The following is a 16251-nucleotide window of genomic DNA, read 5'->3' as shown; positions in this document are numbered from 1 at the left end:
GGCCTGCGGCCCACTAACCATAACTGTCCCTGCCGCCCCCCGCTCCCCCCCCCACGCCTAACTATAACTCTCCCCCCTGGCCTAACCTTAAAGGATACTCAAAGCGAAAATAAACTAATGAAATAAACAATTGTATCTATCTTCCTTCTCCTAAAGATGACTTTTTAAGATATTCCATGGTTTTATTTTATGTTTAAATCTACTTTTTAAGTTTTCACTGTTGTATTGTTTTTGCTCAATGACACATCCATTGAAGTATGCCAGAGCTAAACTCTATGAACTCTTGACCCCTTTTGTCTCTTTCCTGCTCTCAGAAGCCATTTTCTGCTAGGAAAGTGTTTTATAGTTAGAATTTCTTGTCAGTGAGGGTCACACTGTAGTCACTTCCTGTCTGAGTCAGGACTGAGTCAGCCACTTACATACCTGATGTTTAACTCTTTCAGGCAGAGAAAGAAAAAAAGGAACACAGCCTAGTTATTTGTGTGCTAGGCACTGTACATACACATGTCTATCTCACCATGTCACATGTCACTTTGGATATCCTTTAACCCTTACGCCGCCTGGTATAACAAAAAAACTGCAACATTTTTGGCCACCACTCTAGGGGCCCATTGTAATTTTTGGCAAGGGAGGGAAATTTGGTTGCCTGCTAAATATCCAGAGCCCGAACTTCCACCACTAGAGTGGACCAAATTTCTGTAACCCCCCTCCCCCCACACTCCACTGCACTCTACTATAGAGTTTCTTTTCTGTATAAGGAAAAAATACATGGTGTTTTATATGTTTTTTATGCAAATTTTCTCATGTGATTTTTTTTTTTTGCATTGGGCCTATTAGGTTGTGTTTCCATTTGCGTGTTTTTACCACAAATTTCCAAAAATCATATTATAAAGTATATCAATGAATGTGAATAGGCAAGTTTCAATGTAAGGCGATTTTCCATAAGTGATTGTATACGGGGAAAAAACTAACAGCATACTGCATTTTTATGCATTCGAGACGCAAAACGCATGCGATTCACTTATAATGATTCTCAATGGCGCCGCACATCTATACACAAGACGCGCTGTAGTGACACACATAGTCAAAATGATTCAGGACACCCAACTTTATGGTAATTTCCCTGCATCAGAACCACTTCTTATATTTAGACATTGCTGTATATCGGTATGTAGCCCCGCCCCAGTAATGGTTAGACTAAGCAGAATTCTCCTCCCAGAACATTCCGGGAGACCAGATACATTTTGTACTGGCTTCAGAGCTCTCAGCAACCAAACATTCCGCAGAGCTGCATCTAGCTAGGAATAAAGACGACGCCAACTGTGCTGAATTTCAGAATTTAAATTGTGTGAGAAAAAGATTTTACAATGGACAAACACTCACTAAATAATTTATACATGGATATTGTAAAAAAAAAAAAAAAATAAGCAATTTTATTCATTATGTTAGTTCACTACGGTTCCTCTTTAAAGAAACTCAGAGATCATTTACTCTGATACTTACTCAGGGCTTCCTCCCGCCCCATAAATACGTCCCACGCCGTCCTCCCGGGGCCTGCCTTCCAGCTGCAGTGAGCCCCGGTAACAGGCTCAGTTGATACCTGTCTGGATGTACTGCGCATGCGCAGACCTCCCGTGCATGCGCGGTAGACCCACACTGACGTCACTGACCATCCTATTCGATAATTGTTATCGAACCAGATTAAAATCGGTGCTTCCAAGAGCATGCCCAATCGGCGAGGCAATCAATTTTGGGCTGAAAATGTATTGGTCGCATGTATCAATCGGACAGGCTGCTAGATGTAGCACCGACTTGCTCAAATGGATACGTGGCACTAATGGCGAGCAATATCGGGATGAGCGACAAACGTGACACCATTGCGTTCTTTTCACTACAGTTTCTCTTTAAAGGGATACTGTAGGGGGGGTCGGGGGAAAATGAGCTGAACTTACCCGGGGCTTCTAATGGTCCCCCGCAGACATCCTGTGTTGGCGCAGCCACTCACCGATGCTCCAGCCCCGCCTCCGGTTCACTTCTGGAATTTCTGACTTTAAAGTCAGAAAACCACTGCGCCTGCGTTGCCGTGTCCTCGATCCCGCTGATGTCATCAAGAGCGCACAGCGCAGGCCCATTATGGTCTTTGTCTGCGCAGTACACTCCTGGTGACATCAGCGGGATCGAGGACATGGCAACGCAGGCGCAGTGGTTTTCTGACTTTAAAGTCAGAAATTCCAGAAGTGAACTGGAGGCGGGGCCGGAGCATCGGTGAGTGGCTGCGCAGGTACAGGGTGTCTGCGGGGGACCATTAGCCCCGGGTAAGTTCAGCTCATTTTCCCCTGACCCCCCTACAGTATTCCTTTAAGCTTTTGCCAAAGAGGATAATATAAGGAGCTGAAACAAAACAAAAAAAACAACCACGTAACTTCATAGGTGACTCAGAAGAGTCATTTTCCAGTACTGGCGCGTTTTAAATCTGCATACCAAAAAAAAAAAAAGAGAAAAAATAAATGGAAAAAAAAAAGTTTTCATCTAAAAAGAGCCGAGAGTTTTATGTATAATGGTATCTCAAGCGTGAGAATCATTTTAATTAGGTCCCAAAAACCTAATCCTATTTAGTCTCAAAGTGAGCACTCAAAGAACGCTTCAATTAAATATTAATTTTTTTTTCTTTTTCACTTCAAATATAAACCTTGGAGACCCCAAGTCAACTCTTGCTAGGAAGCAAAATTAATAATAAAATCCTAACATTTTCTAAAGCAATTTTTTTCCCCTCCCCTCTCCGCATTCAAATAACGTCCTCTGACAGCGGGATGAAAAAAATAAAGTCGGAGCGTTACGCGGTGTTTTCAGAAGAAGAGTGCTTCTCCCGTGCTCTCGGAGGACAGATTAAAATAGCGTAGATCCATTAGGGTAAAATGTAGATGACTACCACTCCCACCGTGGGGAATTGGCCCCGCCGCGTTCACGTGTGTTTGTGTTTTATTGCAGCGAAACGCGGCGGTGGATGATTACTCCGCTCTGCTGCAATCTCCATCCCTCTCTCTCTCTCGTGTGATCGGCGTCATCAGCCCCTCGCTGCCGCTCAGGGGTTAGCTCAGGCCGCGGCACTGCCTCACATAGCAGATAACTGGGAATTTAAAGCGGACTTGAACTCAGAATTTCCTCTCTGCTCTAAAATACACGCAGTAGCATAATAACCGAGACTTAAAGAGGAACTCCCGTGAAAATAATGTTATAAAGAAAAAGTGCTTCATTTTTACAATAATTATGTATAAATGATTTAGTCGGTGTTTGCCCATTGCAAAATCTTTCCTCTCCCTGATTTACATTATGACATGTATCACATGGTGACATTTTTACTGCTGGCAGGTGATGTCAGTGGAAGGAAATGCTGCTTGCTTTTTTGGCAATTGGAAAAAGCTGTAAACAGCTATTTCCCACAATGCAAGGAGGTTCACAGACAGTCAACTCCACGGTCCCCACCACCGCTATCGCGATTCGCCATCGATAATGTGGCTTCCTCAAAGCACCATTTTGGACCTGATATTTTTAAAGTGGATCCGAGATAAACTTTTACTCATTGCATAATTGTGTTCCTTACATATAGTTTATAGGGCATTCCTCAAGCCAAATACTTTTTTTTGTTTTGTTTTAATACTCTAATTCCCTATAAAGTAAACAAGCCTCGCCCACAGCTTCAGAGTGCCTTGGCATTTTCAGCTCAGTGTGGTCAGGAGGAGGAGGAGGTGTTACTAGCCAGAGGATTCAGAGGCAGAGGGGAGGAAAGAGGAGGGCGTTTTACAGGCTGAGGGCTGGAGATGCTATCAGCTTAGCTGTGTGCAATGTGACACACAGAACATGGCTGCCCTCATTATATCACAGGAATAAATAATCATGCTGTGTAAACTAATCTAAACTTTAGATAAGATATATAGACAAGTTACTTGTTATAGTTAGTTTTTCATCTCGGATCCGCTTTAAGTAGTTTTATATGTATGCAGTTCAATAAAGCATGTCTTTTGTATTTGGTACATACTGGTTTGGTGCTGTGTTCTTTGAAGCTATAGCTTTTTCTTGAATGTATGAAGATTATGATGTCCACACTTGTTTTATGACCCTTACACGGTGGGCCCCCAGACTGTGAGGGTCGCCAGGAGTAGGCAGGGGAGAGGGTGTGACCGTTGTGGAGCCCCATCAAAGCTTTGCTGGGAGGCCCCGTGGTTTATAGTCACGCCTCGGCTGCACGGTTTGCTCCCCTAATAGTAATGTGACTGTAAAAGATGCCCCACTATTATCCGTATACCCGCCCACCTTCCCATTGCAGTGTAAGCATAAGCCCTGGTGGGGGGGAAAATGGGTGGGGACTTACACCATGACGTGGCATTTCTGGGAGGAGTAACCATTAGCTTCTGGAACGTGTCAGACACCAGCTTGCGCCCAGTCAGGTTTATCCGGATAGCACTGCCTGTGGATAGCGCTGCCTGAGACTATACAGAGCATACATATTCACTTGCCTTATTTCAGAAGCCTAAGCGCAACCTCTGAAGTTGCAATAGGGCCCAGAGCTGTGGGGGGCCCCTCGCTACTAACCTTCCCTTCCTCAGGGAATTATCCTTCAGATGAGGTGTTTTTGTGGCTACACTTGTTATGGGTATGAAAATCATGATGGGAACATTTGTTTTAAGACCTTTGTGAGATGGGCCCCCAGGCCATGAAGAGCAGGGCACCAAGGACAAGGTCGGATTTATACTTTTTCCACCCCTAGGCTAACTTTCTTGCAGTTTCCCTTCCATGTGCAGCAACCCCTTCCTGTTCCCTGTGCAGAGACCCCTCATCCATGTGTAACATTCATGTACAGCAGCCCCCTATCAGTTTTATACAGGTCCCTTGGGCAGCAGCTCCCTATTTCCATGTGTTGCTCCTTATTTGCAACATCTGTATTCTATTTGCAGCTTCTTCGTCCATATATGGCAATCCCTCTTCTATGTCCAGCCGCCCCTTGGCCAGCTGCCGCCCAAGGCCCGGGCCTTTGTGGCCTATCCAGAAATCTGTCTCTGACCAAGGGGAAGCAAGGGAAGGGGTGTGAACATGGGAGGCTCCATCAAAATTTTGCTGGAGGGCCCCTTAAAGGATACCCGAGGTGACATGTGACTTGAGATAGCCATGAGTATGTACAGTGCCTAGCACACAAATAACTATGCTGTGTTACTTTTTTTTTTCCTTTCTCTGCCTGAAAGAGTTAAATATCAGGTATGCAAGTGGCTGACTCAGTCAGGAAGTGACTACAGTGTGACCCTCACTGATAATAAATTCCAACTATAAAACACTTTCCTAGCAGAAAATTGCTCCTGAGAGCAGGAAAGGGATAAAAAGGGCCAATAGTTCATAGATTTTAGCTCTGGCATACTTCAATGAATGTGTCATTGAGCAAAAACAATAAAACAGTTAAAACTTAAAAAGTAGATTTAAACATAAAATAAAACTGTGGAAAATCTTTAAAAAAGTCATTTTTAGGAGAAGGAAGATAGATACAATAGTTTATTTCATTTGTTTATTTTCGCCTCGGGTGTCCTTTAAATTGTAGTTACTCCTTTGCCTTATTTACTCATTCTTTCTCACTTCAGGTGCACTTTAACTGTAAAAGAAAGAAAACAGTGCTGGCCTTTATCATGCCCTTCCTGGAAATAAAACAGTGAATCTTCGCTATTCCATCCCTCTGATTAAATGAAAGGTGGCTGAAATAAGCAAAAATTTCCCCAGCTAATGGGAGCTTCATTCATTATTGAAGGCGCCTCTTATCTGAATGTAAAAATATGGAGGTAATAAAGTGGCGGAGCAGTATGGCGCGGACCCGGAGCAAGACAGCGAGCGACGCCTTTCAATTTCACTTAATATATAAAACCAACAGCGGGCCGTGAGCCAGATTAATAAGCGGGAGCCGGCAGAAAATACCAATATTTCTCTTAGCTACATCTGATGCTGTTTGATTCATAAGCAGCTGTACCATCGGGCTTTATTAAATAAAAATAAATACCGCGGTGTTCCAATGGAAGTACATGGAAATAAAACAATGAGCCCGAGTGAGGAGGGGATATACATCCTCCGTCTCATCGGGGATCCCTCTGTTTGAAGAAGCAATATGGGGAAAATAGCGTTTATTCATTTTTAACGATCTTATAGATGTAATCATTTGCCTGTTTCCTTCTCTTAAAGTGAACGAGAGATGAAGCACCCTCATGTATTTTACCATATATATCAGTGGGAACATTAGAGAAAACACCTACCCTGCTCTCTGTTTCATCCTTCACTGCTCAGCCTGCTTGTTAACAGCCCTGATAAAATCCCCGACTGAGCATTCAGTCTGGCCTTGCTATAATGACTCAGCTATAAATATTCCTGAGCAGAGCCACAAGGGGGAGGCTTGGGATTGAAAAGACACCAGAGAACAACAGACTCGGCTATAATGATTCCTGAGCAAAGCCAGACTGAAAGCTCAGTCAGGGATTTTATCAGGGCTGCTAACAAGCAGGCTGAGCAGTGAAGGATGAAACAGAGAGCAGGGTAGGTGTTTTCTCTAATGTTCCCACTGATATATATTGTAAAATACATGAGGGTGCTTCGTCTCTGGTTCGCCTTTAAAGGAGTCATCAGGGAAAATATAGTAAAATGAGTGGTACTTACCGGGGGCTTCCTCCAGCCCAAAGCTCCCAGGACCTCCCTCACCGCAGCTCTGTCTTCAGCCGTTCGCCAGAGTTCCGACCCGGTCCCCGGCGATGACGTCTGTACTGTGCGTGATCGGCTGCGGGCAGAGCTGCGGCAAGAGAGGTCCTGGGAGCTTGGGGCTGGAGGAAGCCCCCGGTAAGTACCACTCATTTTACTATAGTTGCCCTGATGACTCCTTGAAAGGCCGAGTATAGGAAGGTTTTTTTTTTTTTTGTTCCTTTTTTTAGCTTTTTTGTTCCTTCTTCTCTATGCAATTGAAAGAAACCTTAAAAAAATATACATAAAGTCTGATGAGAATCAGTGGCGCAACTACAATTCACGGGGGCCGGCCCAATGGCGTCCTGCCCAATGGCCACACCCCTTTCCTTGACTCCCCTTGGTGCTCTTCATGGACTTGGGCTCCATCTCACAAGGGTCATACAACAAGTGTGGGCATTGTGATCTTCTTTGCACCCATAACAAGTGTAGCCACAAAAACACCTGATCTGAAATATAGTCTCCTGTATCGGTGGAAGGTAAGGTTAGTAGTTACCCCCCCCCCCCCCCCCCAGTTACGCCCCTGATGAGAATGTGGCAGTGTTGGCAAAGTGAAAAGGGAAAATATTCACATAATTTCATCTAGTTTCAAAACAGTAGTGGGTCACGATAACGCCAAGCGTCTCTGTCTCTTGTCACAGAGGCGTTTGGCGTTGTCATGGCCAACTACTGTTTTATACCCCTCGTTTATTGCCTGATGAAGCGGGTTGATGCCCGTGAAACTGTTGAACACTTTTTTTTGGGAGTAGATTAAAAAATCATGTGTTTTTGAAAGTAACAGTTCTGTGTCTGCTTTTGGGAGGTAAGTCCACCAAAACTCCTCTGCAAAATTTTAGCTTGTTTTTTTTTTTTTTTTGGAGCCTCTGTTCACCATATACAATCTCCTTCCAGTGAGATCACCTGCCAGCAGTAAAAATGTCACCATGTGATAAATGTCAGAATGTAAATCAGGAAGAGGAAAGCTTTTACAATGGGCCAACACTGACTAAATCATTTATACATAATTATTGCAAAAATGAAGCACTTTTTTTATTAAATTATTTTCACTGGAGTTCCTCTTTAAGGCTGGTGTTACATCTATTTTTTGCGTTGCGTTGGGGCTGTGATGCTCCTGCCGCAGTCCACCGCAAGGCAAAACATGACAAACGTGTGACAGTGAGGCAGAGTATGCCGATGGTCATTTGCATAGCGCCGCCCCTACTTAGTGACATACTCCCTGTTGGGCAGGAAGTACATCACCCTGGGATTCCCATTGGTCTGCGCACCAGCGTCACCATGCACGCGCAACATTGCTTACACTACACTCCTTGCCCATAGACTACCATTATCCCATGCACGGCGCTTGCGGTAATGCGCTGTTGCCCTTGCGTCTGCTCAGAGACTTCCAGCGCACCCGAAAGAACCACAGTAAGTGTGGAAGTCTCCAAAGACTTGTATTGCTTTTGCTGCCCCTTGTGGTAAAATAGTGTACCACAACTCAGGTTTACCCTGCATGTATAAAAGGGGCCTAAACAGGGGCATAACTAAACTTAATAGGGCCCCCCTGCAAAAATGATGGCATGGGGGGCCCCCTTTGTTCCCGAACCCCACGGGATTGGGAGCCAGCGGACGGCAGCAGAGAGTCATTTGCTGTGAAGCAGCCTCTGGAAGCAGGAAACAGTTACACTCCTGCACACGGTTTTCATGAGTGAATGGGGAGGTTTCTTTGCTAATTGGCTGCACTTGCGGCTGGGGAGAGGAAAGAGGAGGGGCCCCCAAAACCGCTGCCTATTTCTATGGCTGATTTCTACGCCCATGGGCCTAAAACACACATAGACATAGCCCCCGTCACTAGGAATGAATGAGTGTGAAAATACTGACAGGGAGGCATCCTTTAACAAGCCGGCGTTCTTCAGATCTCCCCAGCTACTCGCACCCTCCCGCACCGGCCTGGAATTAAAACCAAGTTTTCTCCAGGCCAAAAATAATCTTTCCCCGCTCATAAAACCGAAGTGAGAATAAAAATGCTTCTCGGGAGCCTAATGCAGTCGATAGATCCCCTTTGGTAACATAAGACCCAGAACAGCTCTCCGGCTTTCACTCATTAAGCTCCAACATCCTCAAAAATTGACATTATGGAGATTTCCTGCGCATTCCAGACATAAATATACCTGCTTACATGCAAAACTGCCTTTCCTGTTTATTAAAAATAGCAATGATAGCGCAAATCAAGGACACAGTGAAAATCGATCTGTTTCCCCCACCTCCCCACCTCCCAGCCGCAGCCTGTGAATTTCCTCACCTGGGCTTTTCAGTGGAAAAAAAAAAAACATTCTAAAGAGAACCCGTTACAGCAAGAGTTTGATGTTTGCAGTGATGATTAAATATGGACGGCTGCACTGGTGCCCATGATGAGCCAATAGGGATCCAGTTTGCAGCTAACCTAACCTGCCCTTTGTGCGTTAGCGTCAACCGGGCACCTAAGCAGAAATCTGAGCAAAAATTTTTCAGCAACATTACCATTTATGCAATAACTCTGGAGTATTTTATGTTTTTTACGGCAGAATTGCATGGGGGTGAGGGGTTTAAGGCTTGGCATAAGGAAGGAAGTTTGTAGTGGCCGGGGCTGTTAAAGAGGAACTCCAGTGAAAATAGTGTAATAAAAAAAGTGCTTTATTTTTACAATAATTATGTATAAATGATTTAGTCAGTGTTTGCTCATTGTAAAATCTTTCCTCTCCCCGATTTACATTCTGACATTTATTACATGGTGACATTTTTACTGTGGGCAGGTTATGTAGCTGCTGCATGCTGTTTTGGCCGTTGGGGACAGTTGTAAACAGCTATTTCCTGTCTGTGAACCTTGTTACATTGTGGCAAACTGTCAAAAGTACCGCGGTCCTCAGAGCTTCTTGTGGGAGGGGTTCCTTGTGGGAGGGGTTTCACCACAATATCAGTCATACATCGCCCCCTGATGGTCTGTTTGTGAAAAGCAATAGATTTCTCATGTAAAAGGGGGTATCAGCTACTGATTGGGATAAAGTTCAATTCTTGGTTGGAGTTGCTATTTAAGGTTAGGCGTTATGCTGGGTGTTGTTAAAGCGGAATATAACCCTGCATTCCAACTTTGCTCTAAAACAGGGGTCTCAAACTCGCGGCCCGCGGGCCATTTGCGGCCCTCGATACAATATTTTGTGGCCCCCGCCTGCAAAAGCTTCCTTATAGTTCGCTTCAGTGCTCCCAAGTAATCCGCCGCATCCCCGCAAACAAGGGCTGCAGAGCCCCCAAATCGCCCGGGGGGCAATCCACCGGCATTTCCTGGAAGGAGCAGATCTTTCAGCTTCAGCTCTGCCCCTCCTGACGTCAATCGCCGCCTCTCCCCGCCCCTCTCTGTGAAGGAAGAGTGAGAGGGGCGATCAGAGGCGGCGATGCGCCGCGATTGTGAAATTCCTTATGCGGCCCAGCCTCATCCTGACTTTGCCTCCTGCGGCCCCCAGGTAAATTGAGTTTGAGACCCCTGCTCTAAAACATTATTTACAGTATATTATATGCAACCAGCATTTTTTTTTACTAGACCAGCATTGGAAGGGTTACACAGTGCTTTAAAGTTCCTGGAGATTTCTGCAGACGCAAAGCTGACATAGATACATTTTGTTAACATAAATGTATCTAAGTGTTGAATGTGACTCATCTCTCTGACTGAGAAGGAGTTGGAGGACAGCCAAAGAGTGTGTAACATTTCTCAATAGATACATATAACTAAATAGAATGTAACAATCTGAACTTCTGCATATCTCTTCACAGAACTTTAAACCTCTGTGTTTAACCCTTCCAATGCTGGTCTAGTAAAAAAAAATATGCTTTTTGCATATAATATGCTGTAAATAATGTTTTAGAGCAAAGTTTAAATGCAGGGTTATATTCCGCTTTAAGATTAAGCATCAGGAAGGTTGGTTTGAGTTAGGTGTCGAGGGGAGTGGTTAGAGCTAGATATTGGAGGGGGGAGGGTTCTGTGTGATAGTTAGGTTAGATTGTAAGCTCACAAGGGCATGGCACTCTCACCCTTTTGTATACATTTGATTCATCATGTTACTTTTGTCACTGTAATTACCAATTCTGTATTTTGTATCAATTCCGTATTTTGTTACCAATCTTGTATATTGGTGTACACCATTGACTGTATGATTGTATACCCCATGTTTGTCTCTTACTTTGTACAGCACCACCGAATATGTTGGTGCTTTATAAATCGTTAATAATAATAATAGGTTTAGTTGTAGAAGTTTCAGTGAAATATCGATAATACTTACCAATATTTTACTAATGAAAATGAACACTCTAAAATAGTCAAATATAGGTAAATGTTACAGAAATTCAACCTTCGGTTTTATCCCGGTGCCCAAATTTCATGTCACCTTTATTTCATACCAGTAAAAAGGCCCGCCCGTTAAAAAAACGGGCGCTAGGTCACAGCCGCTACCCCCCGCAATGCGCGCACATACGCTTCCCGTATGCTCGTTCCTCACCACGGTCTGAAGTATAGACACACAGGGGGATGCTTGCTTGGCAGTTGTAAAAAGTGGTTATTTCCCACAATGCAATTATTATTATTATTATTATTTTTTATGAGAATCTCTTTGAACCACAGACAGTAAACTGTCAGATCCAGCCCTGTGTCCTAACTGCCGTGGCTGCGCACATGCTCAGTACAAAAAAGCCAGGGGCACACACCCATTCAGTTGATGACGCAGGGACACTTGCATTGTATTGTATAGGATAGGCGTGGCTCCCTAATAGGGATGGTCGGAAATGCCAATTTCTGATTCCGCTGTAAATCTGCATTCCGCCATTGCCAAATACCGATTCCGCTTTCTGCTACCAATTTCCGCATTCCAATGCGGAATTTCCATCGGAAATCGCGGAAATTCCGCCCGAATTTAACATCAATTTTTTCAAAAACTATAAGGTCTTTTTGAAAACCTTTTTTTGCATCTTGTTCACAGGATTCTGTTTAATAAACTCTGAAAATTTGGTGTTTCTAGGACTTACGGGGGCTTTGCTATTAACCGCTAAAGTCGGCAGATTTTTACTGTAATGCACATGCAAAAAATAGGCAGATGCAGATTTTCTGCATCTTACATTACAGTAAAAATCTGTTGACTTTAGCGGTTAATAGCAAGGCCCCCGTAAGTCCTAGAAACAACACATTTTCAGGGTTTATTAAACAGAATTCTGTGAACAAGATGCAAAAAAAACGTTTTCAAAAAGACATTATCGTTTTTGAGAAAATCGATGTTAAAGTCATCAGAAATTTCCACGATTTCCGGCAGAAATCCGCCTATCGCACTTGCATTACCGATTTCCGCATTCCGGAATTTCGCAAGTTGCATTTCCGCGGAATCCAAATGAGCATCCCTACTCCCTAATGCTAATACTTTTTGAGTTGGGGCAAATGATTGTTATTTTTATGCAAAGGAATGCAGTTTGTAAGCTAACCAATCCAATGCAGTGGCTAGAGGTTTTGATTGGTTCAGCTCCAAGCTATGTGAAATGTATATAGTGGGGATGGTCTCTTTGACCATCCCCACTTTATAAGCCCCCTTGTTGCTCTTCTTACCGATGGTCCACAGCAGCAACCTTCTGATTGGCTCATGATTATTATTATTTTTCTAATTGGCTGTAAGTGCTTCTCTCTTTGGATCCAGAACTCCCAGTTGCTGATTGGTTAACAAGCTCACATTGCTGGCTGGCTCAGAGCAATCAGGGCCGTGATTGGATAATGACTTCCAATTTGTTAATCAGCCAACTGAAATCATTGTTTTGGGCTTATTGAATTTCAGCCACGGCGCTAATTATTCCTCGCGTAATTAATGGCGTCACGTTGGCACGATCTCGCAATGGAGCATTAACAATCGCCAGAAAATGTAATGTGACAGCTTTCCATCCCGGGGAAATAAACTGGGATGAGGGGTGATGCAGGGGAGCAGGAAGACAGGCACCTGTTAGGAAGGGTGATGCGGGGAGCAGGAAGACAGGCACCTGTTAGGAAGGGTGATGCAGGGGGCGGGGAGACAGGCACCTGTTAGGAAGGGTGATGCGGGGAGCAGGAAGACAGGCACCTGTTAGGAAGGGTGATGAGGGGGGGGGGGGGGGGGGGGAGTCAGGCACCTGTTAGGAAGGGTGATGGGGGGGGGGGGGAGTCAGGCACCTGTTACGAAGGGTGATGCGGGGGGGAGGGGGAGTCAGGCACCTGTTAGGAAGGGTGATGCGGGGAGGGGGGGGGGGAGTCAGGTACCTGTTAGGAAGGGTGATGCGGGGGTGGGGTGGGAAGTCAGGTACCTGTTAGGAAGGGTGATGCGGGGAGGGGAGTCAGCCAGGCACCTGTTAGGAAGGGTGATGCAGGGGGTGGGGAGTCAGGCACCTGTTAGGAAGGGTGATGCAGGGGGGTGAGGGAGTCAGGCACCTGTTAGGAAGGGTGATGCAGGGAGGGGAGTCAGCCAGGCACCTGTTTGGAAGGGTGATGCAGGGGGCGGGGAGTCAGGCACCTGTTAGGAAGGGTGATGCAGGGGGCGGGGAGTCAGGCACCTGTTAGGAAGGGTGATGCAGGGGGGGGGGGGGGAGTCAGGCACCTGTTAGGAAGGGTGCTGCGGGGAGCAGGGAATCAGGCATCGGTTAGGAAGCGTGATGCGGGGGGCAAGGAATCACGCACCGGTTAGGAAGCGTGATTCGGGGGGCAGGGAGTCAGGCACCGGTTAGGAAGGGTGATGCAGGGAGGGGAGTCAGGCACCTGTTAGGAAGGGTGATGTGGGGAGCAGGGAGTCAGGCATTGGTTAGGAAGCGTGATGTGGGGGCAGGGAGTCAGGCACTGGTTAGGAAGTGTGATGCGGGGGGCAGGGAGTCAGGCACCAGTTAGGAAGGGTGATGCAGGGAGGGGAGTCAGACACCTGTTAGGAAGGGTAATGTGGGGGGGGGGGGGTCAGGCACCTGTTAGGAAGGGTGATGCGGGGGGAGGGGCTTGGAATCAGGCACCTGTTAAGGAAGTGTTTAATTTGCCGGTGAATAAATGGCTTGTGCACAGTTTAGGGCCGAGCCAGACCGATTCTGACACTTTGTCAAATAAACCGCAAATATCATTACGGAAAATTCCTCATCGCTGCCAGCTGTCTCCCAATCTGCAGGAAAGGCATTGATTTCACACAGTTGTCTGGGCTTTATGACACTGGTTATGACACTGGTAGATCTCAGTTCACAATCTTATTTTTTATATATATACAGGGACGGATCTAGGGGGGGGGGGGGGGGGCAGGCGGGTATCTTGCCCCAGGCGCAGTTTGTTGAATTCTTAAAAAGGCGGCAAAATGAATGGCAGTTTAGGCGCCAAAACCTGACCTTTAGGCGCCAAAACCTGACCTTGCCCCAGGCGCAACTTGGTCTAGGTCTGTCCATGTATACCTGTATATATATTATAGCCGGTCTCTGGGCATTCTAACGGACAACTCAAGCGAGAGGGATGTGGAGGCTGCCATATTTATTTCCTTTTAAGCAATACCAGTTGCCTGGCAGCCCTGCTGATCCTCTGCCTCTAATACTTTTATCCATAGACCCTGAACAAGCATGCAGTAGATCAGATGTTTCTGACATTATTGTCAGATCTGACAAGATTAGCTGCATGCTTGTTTCTGGTGTGATTCAGACACTACTGCAGCCAAATAGATCAGCAAGGCTGCCAGGCAACTGGTATTGTTTAAAGGGAAATAAATATGGCAGCCTGCATATCCCTCTCACTTCAGATGTCCTTTAAAGCAGCACATGTAATGGAAACTTTCTCCATCTTATGGCGTTTCCATACGGGCAGCTGAAGAGGTGAATGCACAGCCGATAAGCTGCTCCCGTGCACCGGCTGCACACTTGTTAGCACACACTACTGTCTGTCTTGCATCTTATCTGCTGCATGCTTGTTTAGGGGTTTTGGAAAAAAGTATTAGAGGCAGAGGATCAGAAGGACAGCCCGGCAACTGGCATTGCTTATAAAGCTGACCTGAACTCAGAATTTAGCAATCGCATAATAACCTTTAAAGAAAAACATTTCTTTGTTACAACTGATACAAATCCTGCAATAAATCTGCAGTGTGTCTACTTCATGCTTTTGGGGAAGCAGACATAGGGATAACATCCCGTGTTTACAAATTAGCTGCTCTGCCGAGGCAGCCAGCTGGCACAGCTGTGAGATCAAATTGCAGTTTTGATTAGTCACAGATAAGGGCGAATTAAACAGGCTAAACTCTAAATACATACAGGATGCGTTTCTCACTGTTTTCCTTCTGTCCGGTGGCAGAGTTCAGGTCCACTTTAAAGGGAAATAAATATGGCAGCCTCCATATCACTCTCGCTTCAGAAGTCCTTTAAACTGAGCTACAAGCAATAATGCAAGCGTATCATTGTAATAATCTGTGCCACATTTTAAGATGTATTTACCACTAACCAGGACCGGGGCGAGGCAGAGGCGAGAGAGGCTCCAGCCTCGGGGCGCAGTGTAGGAGGGGGCGCAGGGCCGGGCAGAGGCGAGAGAGGCTCCAGCCTCAGGGTGCAGTGTAGGAGGGGGCACAGGGCGGGGCCAAGGCAGAGGCGAGAGAGGCTCCAGCCTCAGGGTGCAGTGTAGGAGGGGGCGCAGGGCCGGGGTGAAACAGTAAATTCGGGCGCCTGAGGAAAAAAGGGCGCCGGTGAAAAATAACGTTTTAAAAGCGGCGCCCGGAGACTTAATGTTTTATTACTGCTTCTCATGATTACACATTATTTAATTATTTATACATTTTTAAATATTATTTTTAAACGAAAAACAGTACAATATTTTTTTTCAAACATTATTTTTAAACGAAAAACAGTACTTTTTTTTTTTTTTTTTTTTTTTTAACATTATTTTTAAACGAAAAAAAAAAAACAGGGGGGTCTTAGGTTTAGGCACCAACAGGGGGGTCTTAGGTTTAGGCACCAACAGGGGGGTCTTAGGTTTAGGCACCAACAGGGGGGTCTTAGGTTTAGGCACCAACAGGGGGGTCTTAGGTTTAGGCACCAACAGGGGGGTCTTAGGTTTAGGCACTAACAGGGGGGTCTAGGGGTTAGGGGTAGGTACAGGGAGGGTTACTTAGGCACCAACAGGGGGGGTCTTAGGTTTAGGCATCAACAGGGGGGTCTAGGGGTTAGGGGTAGGTACAGGGAGGGTTACTTAGTAATTTTTTTTTTTAACGTTATTATACGTTTCAGTATTTTAACGAAAGATTAACGTTTTTACAATTGCCGATTTAATGCACATTATTTAATGATTTATAACTTTAAAAAACATTAATTTTAAACGAAATCCCGTACAATACATTTTTAAACGTTATCCATGCTTATCGTTAAAAACCCGGCGCCCTTTTTTCCCAGCGCCCCTTTTTAACGTACGCGGGCCGGGGCGAGGCAGAGACGAGAGAGGCTCCAGCCTCAGGGTGCAGTGTAGGAGGGGGGGCAGGGCCG

The 16251-nt window shown here is 45.5% G+C and overlaps 1 protein-coding gene across 23 annotated transcripts in view; it reads left to right on the top strand.

Moving 5' to 3' along the window:
- CELF4 (CUGBP Elav-like family member 4) overlaps positions 1–16251 on the top strand; it is a 1336489-nt gene that overhangs the window by 537162 nt on the left and 783076 nt on the right. The window lies entirely within an intron of this gene.

This window comes from Hyperolius riggenbachi, chromosome 1 (genome assembly GCF_040937935.1).
Source record: "Hyperolius riggenbachi isolate aHypRig1 chromosome 1, aHypRig1.pri, whole genome shotgun sequence".
NCBI lineage: Eukaryota > Metazoa > Chordata > Amphibia > Anura > Hyperoliidae > Hyperolius > Hyperolius riggenbachi.
The sequence above is the reverse complement of the archived record's forward strand: the minus strand, read 5'-3'. Positions and strand labels throughout refer to the sequence as shown.